The 15,418-nt window shown below is 41.0% G+C and overlaps 1 protein-coding gene and 1 long non-coding RNA gene across 4 annotated transcripts in view; one reads left to right on the top strand and one right to left on the bottom strand.

The window, feature by feature from the left end:
- zfyve26 (zinc finger, FYVE domain containing 26) overlaps positions 1-11,499 on the bottom strand; it is a 152,547-nt gene extending 141,048 nt beyond the window's left edge. For all 3 annotated transcript variants that reach the window (XM_039742229.1, XM_039742231.1, XM_039742230.1), the window contains exon 1: positions 11,388-11,499. The gene's annotated coding sequence lies outside the window, so the exon portion shown is untranslated. The remainder of the gene's footprint in view (positions 1-11,387) is intronic.
- An 87-nt stretch (positions 11,500-11,586) lies between these two features.
- Positions 11,587-13,918, top strand: LOC120519119. Its single transcript, XR_005631389.1, has 3 exons — positions 11,587-12,045; positions 13,360-13,463; positions 13,871-13,918. It is a non-coding gene; the product is annotated as an uncharacterized LOC120519119 (long non-coding RNA).
- The last annotated feature ends 1,500 nt before the right edge of the window (positions 13,919-15,418 follow it).

Genomic DNA, 15,418 nt, shown 5'->3' with positions numbered 1-15,418 from the left:
TTCCACGGTAGCTCATACCCTGTCGTACGCAAGTTCTGTGCTCGGTTTTGCAAACTGGCAGCACCCAGCGTCAAAGCAGTGCTACTGTTCCTGTATGGTTACCCTTAGATCCACATTCCTGACGCGGCTTTATAAATACACTAATAAACAATATGCAGTTAGTTTCAGTGTAACGCATCTGATTGCAATTAACCTGTAACAATATAATGGTCCAGGGAATGGCCATAGTATTCCAAATACCATAACTGCTTTAGCGTTGTTACTCTCACCGCACCTTCTTCTTCTTCTTCTTCTTCTTCTTTCAGCTCCTCCCATTAGGAGTTGCCACAGCGGATCATCTTTTTCCATATTACTCTCACTGCACCACTCGGAGTATTTATATCACTGTATCTGAGTGTGAATCACAGCAGCAGCTGATCAGAAAGAGAATTATCGGTATACAGTATCAAGTCCACGCTACCTCAGCCACGGCAAAACACTTCAGAGAACTTTTTTTCTCTATACCCTAATAATCTTTCATATGCCACTCAGATGGTGGGCTACAACTCACCTTTTCACAGTGACTTTGATATGTGATTTCTTTTTTATTTAGAGCACTGTGCGACTGTGAACTTGAGCTTTCAAGTTTCTCCGACACTCTGTCACTCGATCAACTTCCTTTTGTTGTTTATTCCACTGTTTAAACCAACAAATAGTACGTTTTTCTTTGCCTCCACTAGGTATTCGCTGAAATTCTTTTATTTTACCCTGTGCTTTTCCCATTGTCTTTTCACAGAAGGCTCAGCTTAAGGGCTATTCATATTGATTTGCATATTCAAAGAGGCGTAATTCTGGGAGGAGTTGGGGTGGGACAGCAGGCGCATGCACGTGCGTTACTTTTCACGCTGATCGGGATTTATGTAGAAGGAAGAACAGGGAAGTTTGCGTACGCACAGATTCCTGCATCTGGATTTTTCTGTGCATACACACATTCCCGATTTTGTGCTTATGCCACGTTATAGTGTGAGTTCAACGCATGGCGTTATACATGAGGCCCGTGGTGACAGGGTGAAACTGGCCAGGAAGATGGACAGAAACAGGTGAAAGAGAACCCAGACAGGCGATTTTAAAATACCAAAGGCCACTGTGTGCAGAAGACATGAGTTATTAGAACAGGGGTAGTTGTTATTTGGGCACAGTCCAAAAATAACATATTGGGCTTAGATGGCAGCTGCCCATACCTGGCAAGGTTCATAACAGATTCTATGAATCTGTAAATATATGAGAGTTTATAATGACGAAGATCCATCACAAAGCCAGACGCTGTCTCTATGCCGCCAAATATTCTGCCTAATCAGGCACGTATAGTCGTCAGCATTCCCCACCATAGAACTGGCTGTGATGACTATACTGTTCCACTGGCTTCTCTCTGGCCTGGGTATGCATGTATAAATAATTATGCATTATATTTTTGGGAATGGAAGCTATCTTTTTAAAGCAAGTTAAATGCCTACACCTCTTTTTGTACCATATTGCTCCCGTCTCATTATTTCCGCTATGGTTACTAAAGGGATATGTACCGGTCAAGTCTGATCTGCATCAATAAAGGAAACAATCCCAGGGAACAAGCACCCACTGCTGGATACACACCTACACTATACAAAAACATAATGGTGCGCCCTGTTGGTCGGTTAATGGCTTCCAGCACAGTGGAAGAGATGGAATGAGGGTTGGCCAAGACAGTCCTGACCAATCAGCCAGTTCATTGAGCAACAAATGCAATTTAGCCAATATAAACTGACCAAAAACCAAAAATGTTCTTCACTGCAAATACGCAGCATTGGTTCTGTTCAAAGAGAACTACAGCAGAGTTTGATGTACATTATATTCACCACTTTTTAGGTTTAATGTTTGCCACGTCAATGCACATTATAATGGCTCAGTGAAATTAATTAATTATTATCTGCATGAATCTTCATTTAGCTGGTTTGGCTGCATTTCCCTACTTGATCACGTGTGCCCCAGGGCTATCTTATTATGCATATGCAAATATCCCAAAATCCAAAAATGATCTAAATAAGTTTTCGAAATAAGGTGGTGCCAGACATTTCAGATTGGGGATACTCAACCTGTACATCTAGAACACCACATACTAAAAACATGACAGCACCTTAGTATATATTAGTGGTAAAGTCCAATAGATGTTAATATATCCCATGCCTCAGTGACTGGAATGCTTTGTAAATGTTTTTAAAATTGTACAATTTGAACTGAAATACTCTAAACCTGCTTAGCTGCAGTGATTAATTCAGTATACTATTTACTTAATTTCATTTCCTTTTTGTCAGTGATTAGGACTTCTACTTCAACTGTGATTCAGCACATATTAACAGATTTTTTGTTAGTCATCATTCTGTGACATGCAAACAGAGGGAGGGAGGGTGCTGGACGTGCTCTATATGATTAGTGGAGGAATGGTTTATTCGTGCAGATGCCAGTTAGCTTATCCGGTCATCAGAAGCAAAAGAAAGGCAAGTCCAGGCCTGCTGCATGTGTAAGCATATCGAGCAGTTTCTCCTGCACCAAATGGGAGTAGTTTATTAACATGCAATTCTCAAATGAGTCGGACATGTTTTTTTCTGTGACAAGACACAGATATGTGTCAAGTACAACAAAAGCAACAAGCCATGGTATACAACAGAAATTCTATATAGGCAATGTAAACAAAGCCCAATGCCTTCGCTGGAGAAGACAGAAGCACAGTGGACTTCAACTAAAGCCCATGCCACATAATGGGACTTTTCCAGCGATTTTCAGTTGTGGGCTTCATTGTGGGTCTGCATGATGTCTCCTGTTTTATGTACCATGACAGCAGGCGAAAAAAGGGCAGAGATTGTGACTGAACGAACGATAACTGTCAACGCGTCCTACAGCGCCGGATCCATCAGACAGCATGTTATTGGCCGACACAAAAAAAAGGGGCAAGCACAACTATGCTGGGAGGTTGGTGCATAATCAAGAATTGTGACATGCCCAACAAATTTCAATCATAAAGATTGTCCAGTGACAAGATCAGCACTGGAATTGGAAACTCTGACACAGAAGTCACATAATGTGACATCAGCTTAATCAGCGAGCATAGGTCAAGGACAGACCTGGAAGGAGAGTGTTAGCAATGTTTCACAAAAGAATATCAGACAGACATGGAAAAATTATTCTGATGTAACAGGACAGAATTTAATTCAGTTTGGTTTATTCATAAACTGTAGGAACAAAGTGCTGTGATAGGTTCTTAGGTAAAATGCAGTATACCAAATAAAGAATTAGTACACTGTTGTGGATGGCCAGGGGGCCCTGCCTGGCCGAGACACCAGCTGGATAGAAAGACAAGGGGAGAGAGTGTGTTCAAGGCATTATCTCGCCCAGAACACTAGAGGGCAGCCCCCTTGGGTTACTGTGGCACTCTGGGAGTTGGGAGTTCGCTACAGCCCTGTTGGGTTCTGTGGGAGACACAAGGGGAAGCTGCAGAGCCCTATTATGTCAGGCTTCTACCACACCTTGAAAGACTTCCAGAACAAGCTAATGGGCCACTTGGAGTGCTCCCAGGTATGGCTTAAAAGGAGCCAGCTGCCACTACTTGGGGAGCCTTAGTTGGGAAGAAGAAGATGACCCTTGCTGGAGGAGGAGTGGTGGCGACAGAGAGAGAGAGAGAGAAAGCCAAGAAGAGGGCAAAAGTACTGTGTGCTATGCTCTACTGTACTGGGTTGCCGAGGGGGATGACTGAGAAACATTTCCCCTTGAGAGTAAACGCGTGTTGTGCAGAAACTTGTGTCTGGTGCCTGTCTGTCAGGCTTGGGCGACTGGTATGCCCCCTGCAGGCCAGAACACATAAAGTCAAAGGTTTGTGTAAACGCACAGTAAAACAAACTACTGTAGTTTAAAACTAATTAACATAAATTTAAAACCAGAAATGTTTGTCCTATGCCTATGAATATTATGAAGTGTACAATGAACAAATGGACAATTATCAATTAGCGCAACATATTTTAGTGATAATTGGATGAAGAAACTTTATCTACCTTGAACTAATTCCAATATCAGTCGGCGGGAAGCAGTGACCAAACATACGTTAATTAAAACACATTAAGTGCTTGGAAAAGGCATTAGTGAAATCCTGAGAAAGTTAAGAATGACATTAAAACCTGACTTTAATAAAGAAAAAGCCATTAAAACAATATGTGGCGAGATACATCTATGACAACTTTACAACTGCTCTCCTTATGAACAATTTTACCCACACACTGAAAATGCCCAAAATTTCACTCTTTTTAAAAATAAACATGTCTAAGAGCTGCCCTCCCTCATCCTCATGCACGATGTACACTAAACAGACAAAAGGCCCTCAAAAAAGACACAGCCATGGCACTTGTACTTACTTACCTTAGATATACACCTTGAAAATGCAGTATGCTCGAGAGAATGTAGGAGCAGCGCTCTATTGTAAAAGTACACAGTACCATTTAATTCACACTCTTCATTGTAGCATTTAATAGAATGAAGCCTCATATGGCCTGCACCAAAAATGCACCAAGCTAGATGTGTACCCACCCCACCCTGTAGATCATGACCTTCCCCTTCAACAAGGTGGTATATCAAGCCCAACAATCATTCAGCGGATATCTAACATTACAATGAACACTAATCAGCTACTTTTAATAACCACTTCTTCTTAATAATGAGGAAGCAGAGTTGGTCAGATGTTTTAAGTAACTGGGAAATGAAAAAACTAGACAGAAACTCGTATTTCAATAAAAAATACTCTTGAGTATCTAGAGAAAGTGTCTGCAACACAGCTACCCACTAAGGAAGTTACAAAGCAATGCTGTATCCCCCACCATTACAAATTGCTGATTTTGTAATATAAAGAATAGAATAAATGACATTATCATTCCCAGCTTAGTATGAAGGTTGCTCAGAAGGCAAGACTATACTGAGGAAAATAATCATTCTGGGTTCTGATCTTTATGGAGAGGGGTACCGGAGACTTTCAGCAATGTTACGGTCAAAGACAAAAATGTTAATGTGAACAAATCCAGTAGAGAATTCACATGGTATCAACAGGACTGAACAAGTGGAAAAGCATTATCCCTAGACAACACGTACCAGGACCGGACTCCTCCTTATATCACATTCATTTTTTTAGTGACAAGACTCTTGAAAATGAGCTAAGGCCTGCTTGGCCTTCAACAAGTGAAGCAAATGTTGTCAAAATGGAGCAAATTATAATGGAGAATTGAAGAACAACAGACTTTGAGAGAGCAGACACTATAGTGATTAGTTCCATATAAGACAAATCCATTCTTCTTGAAAACTAAATGATGAGCAGGACTGGTGTATACTGGGGACCCAGAATGTTCACCACATTTAATTCCAAAGAGACTCTCTACCTAATGAATTTGGACAAGGAGGAATTTAAAAAAGTGCTTGATAACAGGGGATGCAACTTTGAGTATTACAGAAATATATCTGAGACCAAACATCAATAAAAAAACAAATAGATGCATAGGGATTTCGATGTCCAAAACAGTACGAAGATCATGTTGCATAATTTTTAATGATGGTGAGAGTGTAGTTCCTTTTGATTATATGCCTCAAAAAGCCCATCTAACTGCTCACAGTTACATAGGTTCATTTTAGAAGTCAATGTAGCCAATCAGGAAAAGCAGTAATAAAAGCTGTCAAACACTCTCCTTCTGTGTCATGAAAATACTTCTGCTAATGCTGCATAGATTTTAAAGGGGATGCCAAAGTCACCTTAATCTCCAAATCTGATCTTGTGCAACTCCTAGGGTTCCAGGGTATAAAACATTACTGGAAAAGTACAGAAAAAAACAAAATTTTAAAATGGTACAGTGCTAGAATTTAGGGATTTTTGGTACCAGAAGTAAATTTCACTTTCCTCTCAATCCTCCCAAAACAACACTCGCTAGTGGAAAAACATCCGTTTCGCAAACATCATGACACAAAATCACATGCGTTGATGTGATCAGGATTTCACAGGGGTAACCCCCACTTTTTGCTTTGAAACGACTGGGACCTTGCCACCAACAATAGAGAGGTGGTGTGTAGTGTGGCACCGTGGCACAACGCACCAGGGAATCTCAAGTAAGACAGGAGGATTTGGAGTTATCCATCATTTACTTTAGAAATATTTTGGGACTGGTACTGATGTTTGAAAGCTGGTATCAAAACCCAAGTTAAAGCTTTAGTACCAATCCAGCCCTGTTGCTCCCTAATTTGAAAGGCCCCAACTATGGGAATCATCATGCCAATCACCTGTGATGATGTCAAATCACCTATAGATGAGTGGTTGCTCAAGCAAGACAAAGTATTTGAGTTGCATAGGAAAGTTATTTTATAACAAGCACTTAAGTTTTATGAAGAAAAAAAAAGTCTAATTTTACTAACATTTCCCTAGGTTTGGCTTTTTGATCACACCTCGCAAAAGTAGCTTTACCGCTAAAATGGATGATTGAAGTGCCAGGATATTGAAATTATTTTTTTTTAAACCCTTAAACTGACAACAATACCTCAAACATGTTCATTATAACTTGGTACACAATCTGTGTGTATGTTATATATATATATATATATATATATATATATATATAATATATATATATATATATATATATATATATATATATATATATATATATATATATATATAAAATCCAACGTACATATGTCTGTCTGTTTTTCAGGAAAGAACTACTTAACAGATTTAGATTAGGTTTTTTTATTCTACAATTTGCTTGAACATTCCTGTTGATTTTGTGACTTTTCTCATTGCACTATGTATCATAGTTCGCTTGCAGTACCAATTTATTTGCATGCATCCCAGAGAGACACAGCGGACCAAAGGGAAGGGGGTGTCGACCTCCTCACTCATGCACCAGCCTCAAGGCGTACCTTATATCAGCTTAGCTAGCGAACGAGAGAACAACTTAACGGATTTAGATCGTTTTTTTTTTCCTATTATTTGCTTGAACATTCTGGTTGATTTTGTGACTTCTCTCATCGTGTTAAGAATTATAGTTTAGTTGCAGGAGTGATATATTCATGCTAATCCAAGACAGAGGCTGTGGACCAAAGGGAGAGGAAAGCATGACGTCAGGAGTAGGGAGCCGGGCAGGGCCCTCCTCACTCATGCTTACCTAGTGATACCGGTTTGTTTATTGATTTTTAAAAGCTCTTCCTGTTTCACTACTACGCGGGACAGCTAGTATATATAAAATCTAAAAATTACAAAACTATATTTGTGTACATAAATAGCACAATGTTCAGTGTTACTGACTACATTTACATTTGTTTATTTAGCTGACTTCTTTATCCAACACTTATGAGCCAATTGGTTAGATTTCTTTGGGTTTTCCAACTGGAACGCAGGCAGGTGAAAGTGACTTGCTCACGCTCACATAGTGTCAGTAGCAGGATTTGAACCCACAACCTCAGGGCTTGTCCAAAGCCTTAACTGCTACACCACACTGACTGACAAACAGAATAGATTTACACATCAGAACAACAAAAACAATCTGTCAAATAATGTGTGCACTTTAAAGCAATCCCAACAATAAACAATGCTATTCTTATTTTATGAAGCAGGAGGGTTGTGTATGGAAAATGCTTCAAAATACAATCAATAAAGTTGCATATTAAGTTCCATCCATCCATTATCCAACCCACTATATCCTAACTACAGGGTCATGGGGGTCTGCTGGAGCCAATCCCAGCCAACACAGGGCACAAGGCAGGAAACAAACACTGGCAGGGCACCAGCCCACCGCAGGCATATTAAGTTCCTGTTGAATATTTGAGTTAACTCATAAAAAGATCCTCGTATTTTAAAAAATATTCAGCATTTTTATCAAAATAGCCAGGACAAAACTATTAGTATTCACCCAAGGGCCTGATTAGCATGATCTGCACAGGCATTAGATGGCAGCACCACACTTCTCAAGTCTGCTCCTACTTCACTGACCATGTGTTTATTTCAGAATTACCTTGAGCACCCCATAATATTTACACTGTTTTGATTTAACTGTGTTTCAGAATTATTTAGAGACCTATTCCAGGTCACACCTTTATTTGGTAATGGGGATTGAGGTCTTAGGCTATGTCCACACTACTACATGTTCATTTTAAAATGGCATTTTCAAAACTAAAACAATCTCCATCCACACTAGCATTTTCACATCATTTACAAAAGTATTTCTGTTCACACTAAAATGACTGAAAATGCATATGAAATATGGTAACGGTTTGCCTACACTGGGCACATCAACTGAAAATTTCTTGAAAAGACAGTAATGCTGCCAGCCACATGATTTATGGCAAAACTACTGTACCTGGCAATTTACCTTTTGTGCTACAATGCAAAAAATAAACTGTACAAAACTCAATTTTAACGCATGCATGTAAACAACACTTCTATGTCCGCTTTGTCGGAATATGGTGTCTAACATGAAGGGTGGCAGGCAAGGAAATAAGACATTGTAATGAGCAGGATCCTATCAGAGGCACATAATAAATACAAACAAATCAGAGCCGATCAGAGTCTATGTTTTTGCCCATCCACACTGCATCGCTGAGGCTGCATTTTCAAAAGTATGCAGCACAGAAGAGCATTTTCAGGACTCTCCATTCTCACGGAATGAAAACACCTGGTTAGTCTGGAGAAAAGGCAATAACAGTGATTAATATCTGCATTTTTAAACAAAAACAAACATTATGGGGCCTTAGCCTCAAAGCAGTGGAATCAAATTACAAGCCTGACTCTAAAATAAGGCTTCCAAATGCTCAGTCCACTTAAAGGCACAGGGGTATAGCAGGCTAAGACATTAAGTGGAGTCCACGGTCATTCCTGTTTGATCCGATATAAACAACCCAAACATGCAAAAAATCAGATACGCTTATTTCAAAGCTTCAGTAAGACCAGCCAATATCATTTACCTCTTGTGACAAAAGGTAGACTTCAAAAGCTGCTTTTCCATTAAAATGATTCATCCTAGTTCCTATTTTGTTTTGTTGCATCACAGCGTCCCAAAGACCATGGTGTGACATATCACACCATACCTGGTTGCCGCTACATGTTAAACCCATACTGAACCAGAACATCTCAAACGGGTCGCAGAGCAAAAAGCAACAAAAATAACAACTAGCATTACAAGTACTTCCTGCATATACATTATTCTTGATGTAATCAGCATGTGTGCAATAATTATTTTTACATATTGTTCTAGTAATATAAAAAAATAACCTGGTCATCAGCTTCATTCTGGTTTCTGATGTTAGTAGTTAAGAAGCATAATTGGGCAAAAGTCAAATTAGTTTTTACACTTTTCGTCAGGTGCATAATTACTATAATACTAACAAAAGCACACATATGATAAAATAAAAGAACAGCATACACACAGTGCAAACACACAAGTCTACCTTACTGCCATTTGTAGCACCTAGTCGCTGAAAGAGGAGTTATGGTTGCCAATCTTGTTACACCATGATCTTTTACCAAATAAGGCAGGCAGGCACCTGTTCACCGAATGACTACAGACCAATGATGCTCTCACATCATGAAGACCTTGGAGAGGCTGGTCTTGGACTAAATGAGTCCTCTTCTGGTAGACCACCTGGACCCACTGCAGTTTGACTATCGGACAAAGATTGGAGTGGGGGATGCAATTCTCTGTCTGCTCTACAAGGCTGGCCAAAGCAGGCAGCACTATGCAGAATATTTATTTTTTATTACTATAGTGCCTTCAAAACTATCCAGCCACCCCTGTTAAGGAGTCAGCTCGGAGATAGTGAACATGGATTAGTTGATGGTGTACTGGGTAATGGACTACTTGCTGGGCTGACCACAATTTGTGAGACTCAAGCACTGCAAGTTTGATAAGGATGTGAGCAAAACTGGAGCACCACAAGGAACCGGCCTTTCTGCTTTTCTCTTCACTCTGTACAGCTCAGACTATCAATAAAACACCAGGTCATATCATGTACAGGACTTTTCTGATGATCACTTAAGGGTGATGAGACAGAGGAGAAGAGACAGGTAGAGAACGGTGTTTCTTGGTGCAGGAACAACTGTCTGCAACCTAACATCAGTAAAACCAAGGAACTTGTGGAACAAAAAAGCCTGTATGCTTAGTCAGTACTCAGGGAGTGCATTTGGAGGTGGTCCACTCCTACAAGTACATAGGGGTCCACATCAACGGCAGGCAGGACTGGTCATGTAACACAAATGAACTAGAGAAGAAAGGAAAAAAGAGTCTGCTCTGCCCTACTAGAATGTGCTTCTTTGATGAGGGTAACGACTTCCTTCCCGTATTCACAGGCTCAGTTATGGGATGTGCTATTGTCCCCCTGGTGGAAGTTGAGGGGGAGAAAATCAACACACAACCGAGTGCCATAATGAACAATGCTGCACATCCTCATTCTTAAACACCAACACAAAGGACTTGCAGCCAACAAATCGTTCAGCTTTAGAGTGTCAAGAAATGCTACCCAGGCCCCTTTATACCAACAGAAATAAGTCTTTATAGTTTCTCACAGGGACTGGGCCTGCCAAATAAGGTGCTTTCTTTCTTTTTCAATATTCATGGGGAATATTTGAGAGATTTGGTTGTCTTTTATAACATAATAATATAACTGCGCTTCAGTAAAATGCCATATTTCACCCTGGGCAAAATAACGTTTTACCCAAAAAATTTTACATCCAAACAAGTCCTGCCAGCTTCGTTTGCTTAGTGACTTTGTCCATGCAAAACAATATTTAGAAACTTTGTAAGAATTGCTTGACCATAGGGATCGACCTTAAGGCTGTGGGGATATTTACAGAAAAACAAGTTCTGGTAAAGCAGAGGCTGTGCCATTGAACACCGTTATCTAGCGACACGCACTACAAAAACTACAAATGACAGAAATTCCCGAAAACAAATGATTGCACTTCTTACCGAGGCAAATGGGTGCTGCCACTTTAAATCAATTGACATCACACGCTTGGGTGATTACAAGACAGAAAGACGGTTTTACTTCTTTGAAATCTTACAATAACACAAACTACAAGGCTTTCTGTAAACCAGCAGTTCAGCCGGACTGACGATTTAGCGTCGCGTCCAAAGTTCGGTCCATAAGAAATACCGGCCAGCCCCAATCTTTTAGCCCTTCAGGCCCATCGCAGAAGAGTGCTGTACGAGTATACTATGCTTCTGACTCCAGTGTCCCTGCCACTGGCAGACTAATGCCGAAGTTCAGTGGGATCCGACATACTAAACGCGGCACGATTGTCAACATAGAAAAAGCTTCCTAGCGCCGCAGAAACGCGAGGCCTATAAGCACACGCAACTCACCCTCATCTCCGAGAACGTCCAAGCCAACCGTATAATGGATTATTCCCTGTAAACCCAAAGTGCATGGCATTCAGTTGTTAATGTCATCAACGGTCCATGCCAGAAGATAAGAAGGAGCGCTGAGCGTTGGTCACGTGAACTGTCAGCTGGTAGGAGCACGTGATTGAACGACACTACGCGCCCGGCCTACACCCTGAGGTCCCTCCCAGAGGGGGAGAAAGAGACGCAGGCGGCTTTTTCAAAAAGCTACGTCTGTTCGGAGAAACTCCGGCCAGTCTAAATCAGCCAGGTTATACTTTAATTCTGGAATAAGATGGAAAACAGATTAACATTAAACAGAGAAAGTGAAAAGGACGGTGTGAGTACCAGACTACGTTAACTGCTGAAAAAGACAAATTAGTTATCTAGTTCACACGAGAAAGGGGTGTGTCCGAATCCCGCAGTGATTTGAGGGAAACTGAAGAAGCTTTCTGGCGTTATGCAGAAATGGTGTCTGCGCTCAGGTTGAATACTGAAAGAAAAAAGTTGGACGGCAAGAGATCGCAGTTTGTAGGAAGCACGGATTAAAGCTGGAACTCGCAGTTGTGCTTTACGATCCGCGGACATAAGAAACCTGAAGACTGGCGTTAGCAGTGTCACAAGGTTGTGTTGTGCACAGGTAAGAACTTCATTTGTATTAACAAACTCAAGATAGCGTCCCGGGAGCTTCCTACGTGGAGTTATCCCCATGTTCCAATGGGTGTCCTCCGGATGCACTGGTTTCCTCCCACACTCCTAATACATGCAGGTTAGGTGGATTGGCAATACTAAATTGCCCCTGCTGTGGTTGGGTGTGTATGTTTTGTCTCCCTACTATAGACAGCCGCCCAGTCCAGGGTTTGTTCCTGCTTGGCGCCCCATGCTGACTGGGATGGGCTCTGGCACCCAGCAACCCTGTTTAGGACAAAGCGAATTACAAAATGACCGACTGACACCCAGGATAGCACAACTGACATTAGACGCCTGTCTTTGGCCGAAAGATGTCTTATTATGTCACCCTAATATAAATGTTAACAAGACTTTTTGTTAGAGAAGCGCCTTTCTTTTTGCCTTCCTTAGCTGCTAACAGACCTCTTACTTCCCCTCGTTGTACATCTTTTATAGGCTTTTCCATCAGCGCAAACGGTTACTATATGCACGTTTGAAAATTTTAAAACTGTATTAATTCAACATGGGTTATGATATCTTAAAAGCATTTCTAATGTTGTATATTTCATGTTTTCATGTATTGGGGCGTTTATATTAACCCCTCGGTCTCAGAATTTTATATAAATACTGCGAATAAAGCTGTTATAATTCAATATTAGGCGATAAGCCCGAATAACTTTCTGGACATTATTCTACTGCCATCTAGTGGATAAAATAACCTTATGCTGTACAAAAACATGACTGTTTCTCTGCGTTTTTTTTTATTTTGCAACTCCAAGGTATAACTAATTGATATTCATGAGTCGGATAGAGCCTTCAACCAAAACACATCGCCGTGTAAACGTGAAGCTCAAAAGTTAGTTTTAGAACAAACTGAAACTGAACCATTAGTTGAATCAAGCCATAGTGAGGACATTCTGAACCAGAACTGATGCCAAAGAAAGCCAACTCAGTTCTTTCAGGCAGTAGCCTCCCTCTTTGCTCCAAATTCCAGCTGTTGCCATCAGGCTTCAGATTTGGGTTTCCAAAGGTAAAGAGCAACAGATTTAACTATAGCTATAAGCATTTTAAATTCTGTTACTTGTAGGGGTGCTGCTTAATGTTTAATTCTGCATTATTCTTTTGTGTACTGTTGAAAGTAATTATTATTCTTCGTATTGATCTTGAGTTTGTGTTTATGCAGTAACATTGGTTGTCAAATGTTGTGTCTTTGTTTATCTATTGGATCTCTGTAATAATGTCTTGTGTTTTTGTACTTTCCTGCTGCAAACAAATTTCCCTCTAGGATAATGAAGTCAGCCTAAACCTAAACTATGGCATTGGTCAAGCAAAGCATCGTCACATGCCCGGTGTATTCAGTAGCCTGAAGGTCCACTGTGGTGCAAGTAGGTGAGTGGCTCAAAGACAACATGATTATAATCAAGTAGAAGGACAAGAAAGATGTTGGCCTCTGATGGTCCGGGTTGGCTGCATCTACCTTATGTCTCTTGATTCCGGGGCCACAATGGTCACAATGCAGCAACAGTTGCTCATGAATTTACTAAGCCTTTCACTGGGGTAGCCAATTAATAGCACAAGGGGCATGTTGATCGTTTGGATCGGGCACTGATATTCTACCTTAACGTCTGCTGTCCTGATAAAGACATCAGACTGTGCACTGGTGACTGTTTCCTAACATATCACATGAAAAATGTGTATTAAACATTTTTCAGTACAGCAGTAGATACTTGTCAGACCTTTTCTACTGGATTTATGTTGTTTTGGTATTAACACATTTCTGTTAAATATATATATAGTGAAGGATGGCTGGCCATTTATCCCGGCCAATACCCCCAAGCTGCCAGGTGGAGCCCTCCTTGCAGCGTGGAGGTCTCCAGAAGACCAGCAGGGCATCATGGACATTGGAGTTTTTATGCAAAGCCCTGCAGGATGCCGTGGGGGCCACAGGAGGGAGCTGCAGGGAGGACAGAGGGCTTCTTCGTGCCCTGTGACCCGGAGGTTCGTCACAGGAAGAGCGACGGACTTCCGGGTTGAAGAAAGGGACTATTTACCCTGACCCCGAAGGAATAAGGACTTGTGGACTGGGGATTGAGAACACTTCCTGGTCAAGGATTATAAAAGGACTATGGGAACTCCCAGACAACGAGCTGAGCTGGGTGGAAGGGTGGCAACGCGTCTGGGAGCTGGAGGATTGATTTATTGGTGATTTAATGAGTATTGTGGAGGAGAGTGTGCTTTGTACACTGAGGCATAAAAATAAAGTCAACTTGAGGACTTTTACCTGGTGTCTGGAGTCGTGGACAGGGGTTCAAGGGAGCGAGAGTGCCCCCTATCGTTCACAATATGTATGTATGTGTATGTGTGTGTGTGTGTGTGTGTGTGTGTGTGTGTGTGTGTAATTTTCTTTTTTTTTGTGAAAATTAAATGTTTCTGGCTTGTGTTTCCAAGAATAAATGCTATGCTGCAGAGACTGAGACACAGGTTTATACTGTCAGCTCATTTACACCATAAGTAAAGAGTGAACGCTAAGAAGGCTACCAGTGTAATTGGAGGAAAGAGTATAGTATGGAGGAATAGTGGGAGATGAATAGTTAAGTTGTATTAAGAAAAGGTGTTAGACACTGTGTCTGGAAAGAGACCAAAAGTCATTGTGGCAGAACAGAGAGTTGCAGGACATGATAAAAGTTAAGAAGGGGGGAAAATAAGAAATGGCAACAATCACCAAGGAAGGAAAACCAATAAATGCATAGGGAGACAAGCTAGGAGGTTATGATGGCAGTGGTAAGAGCCACTGCACAGGCTTTGGAGGAGGAGTAAGAAAAATCTGAGACAAAAGAAAGAAACGATGCTTTTTAGAATAGCTAAGGATAGGAGCAAGACAGGAAGGGATTTTAGTTAGATAATGCAGATGAAACATAAGTAAGGTGTAGTCTTGAGTGAGGATGACAGGATCAAAAAGAAAGAGCAGGGTTACTTTGAAAAGCTGTTGAATGAAGAAAATCCAAAGGTTGTATTTTGGGATGCAGTCACAACTGAAGGGCTACTACCAAGAATAAGGTGGGAGGATGTAAAGGTGACATTGAAAAGAATGAAAAATGCAATGGCAACAGGATTGAATGAATAGCTAACAGCCATAATACCTGCGCTTACAGACGAGGTCATCCACGTGAAGCTAAGCACATTCGGGCCTGGCCAGTACTTCAATGGGATACCATCTAGGAAAGCTTGGGTTGCAGCTGGAAGAGGTGTTGGTGAGGCCAGCAGGTGGAGCTTACCTATGGTTTGAATGTGGATGGGGGACACTGTGCTGTAAAAATGGCATCGTCCTTTGAATGAGACATAAA

The sequence above is a fragment of the Polypterus senegalus genome, chromosome 18 (genome assembly GCF_016835505.1).
Source record: "Polypterus senegalus isolate Bchr_013 chromosome 18, ASM1683550v1, whole genome shotgun sequence".
NCBI classification, from domain to species: domain Eukaryota; kingdom Metazoa; phylum Chordata; class Cladistia; order Polypteriformes; family Polypteridae; genus Polypterus; species Polypterus senegalus.
This window is presented reverse-complemented; position numbering and strand designations above follow the sequence as displayed.